We start from the raw sequence: 2,500 nt of genomic DNA, 5'->3' as shown, positions 1-2,500 counted from the left end.
TACAGGATCATTACTTACAATTAAATACCAATTGTATGAAAATAATTGTGCCCTAATATACCAGCATGTGATTTAAAATGCACCATTAAAGCGAAATAGCTCAATTTTGCATACACAGTTCAAAACAGGATCATTACCCACAACTAAATAACAATTTTATAACATTAATTGTGCCACAATATACCAGTATATGATTTAAAATGCATCATTAAAGCAAAATAGCTCAATTTTGCATACACAGTTTAAAACAGGATTATTACCCACAATTAAATACCAATTGTATAACATTAATGGTGCCCTAATGTACCAGCATTTGATATAAAATGTGTTCAAATGAATTATTTAAAGCAACATAGCAGTGTTGCATACACAGTTTAAAACAGGATCATTACTTACAATTAAATACCAATTGTATGAAAATAATTGTGCACTAAAGTACAAGCATATAATTTAAAAGGCATCATTTAAAGCAAAATTGCTCAATTTTGCATGTACAGTTTAAAACAGCATCATTACTTACAATTAAATACCATTTTTTTAATTAATTGGGCCTTAATATACCACTGTATGATATACAATGCGTTAAAATGCACGATTAAAGCAAAATAGCAAAATTTTGCATATACAGTTTCAAAACAGGATCATTCCCCACAATTAAATCCCAATTGTATAAAATTAATTGTGCCCTAATATACCAGCATCTGATATAAAATGCGTTAAAATGCGTCATTAAAGCAACACAGTACAGTGTTGCATATACAGTTTAAAACAGCATCATTATCTTACAATTAAATACCAATTATATGAAAATAACTGTGCCTTAATATACAAGCATAAGATTTAAAATGCATTATTTACAGCAAAATAGCACAATTTTTCATATACAATTTAAAACAAGATCATTACCCCCATTTAAATACCAATTGTAAAAAATTGTTTTGCCCTAATATACCAGCATATGCTTTAAAATGCATCATTAAAGCAAAATAGCACAATTTTGCATTTACAGTTTAAAACAAAATCATTCCTCACAATTAAATACCAATTTTATAAAATGATTGTGCCCTAATATACCAGTATATGATTTAAATGCACCATTAAAGCAAAATAGCACAATTTTGCATATACAGTTAAAAAACAGCATAATTACCCACAATTAAATACCAATTGTACAAAATTATTTGTGCCCTATTATACCAGCATATGGTTTAAAATAACAATTCGAAGAAGCAAAATAGCCCACTTTTGCATTTACAGTTTAAAACAGGATCATTACCCACAATTAAATACCAATCATATAACATTAGTTGCGCCCTAATATACCAGCATATGGTTTAAAATGCATAATTCGAAGCAAAATAGCCCACTTTTGCATATACAGTTCAAAACAGGATCATTCCTCACAATCAAATACCAATTTTATAAAATTATTGTGCCCTAATGTACAAGTATGTGATTTAAAATGCACCATTAAAATAAAATAGCACAATTTTGCATATACAGTTTAAAACAGGATCATTACCCACGATTAAATATCAATTTTATAACATTATTTGTGCCCTAATATACCAGCATATGGTTTAAATTCGTAATTCGAAGCAAAATAGCACAATTTTGCATTTACAGTTCAAAACAGGATCATTACTTATAATTAAATACCAATTCTATGAAATTAATTGGGCCCTAATACACCAGTATAAAATGCGTTAAAATGCATCAATAAAGCGAAATAGCAGTGATGCATATACAGTTTAAAACAGGAATATTACTTACAATTAAATACCAATTGTATGGAAATAATTTTGCTCTAATATACAAGCATATAAAATGCATTATTTACAGCAAAATAGCACAATTTTGCATTTACAGTTCAAAACAGGATCATTACTTAGAATTAAATACCAATTTTATGAAATTGATTGGGCCCTAATACACCAGTATAAAGTGCGTTAAAATGCATCAATAAAGCGAAATAGCAGTGTTGCATATACAGTTTAAAACAGGAATATTACTTACAATTAAATACCAATTGTATGAAACTAATTGTGCCCTAATATAAAAGTATATAAAATGCATTATTTACAGCAAAATAGCACAATTTTGCATATACAATTTAAAACAGGATCATTACCCACAATTAAATACCAATTGCATAAAATTAATTGTGCACTAATATCATATAAAATGCGTTAAAATGCATCATTAAAGCGACATAGCACAGTGTTGCCCATACAGTTTAAAACAGGAATATTACTTACAATTATATACCAATTGTATGAAATAAATTGTGCCCTATTGTACCATTATATTAAATAAAATGCATTAAAATGCATCATTAAAGCAACATCGCACAGTGATGCATATACAGTTAAAACAGGATTATTACTTACAATTAAATACCAATTGTATCAAAATAATCCTGCATGCCCTACAATATACAGGCATATGATTTAAAATGCATTCTTTACAACAAAATAGCACAATTTTGCATATAGTTTAA

The 2,500-nt window shown here is 27.8% G+C and overlaps 1 protein-coding gene across 2 annotated transcripts in view; it reads right to left on the bottom strand.

Moving 5' to 3' along the window:
- LOC133542160 (single-minded homolog 1-like) overlaps positions 1 to 2,500 on the bottom strand; it is an 84,193-nt gene that overhangs the window by 39,282 nt on the left and 42,411 nt on the right. The gene's annotated exons all lie outside the window — the stretch shown is intronic.

This window comes from Nerophis ophidion, linkage group LG24 (genome assembly GCF_033978795.1).
Source record: "Nerophis ophidion isolate RoL-2023_Sa linkage group LG24, RoL_Noph_v1.0, whole genome shotgun sequence".
NCBI lineage: Eukaryota > Metazoa > Chordata > Actinopteri > Syngnathiformes > Syngnathidae > Nerophis > Nerophis ophidion.
Note: the sequence above shows the minus strand (reverse complement) of the source record. Positions and strands in the feature narration are given on the sequence as shown.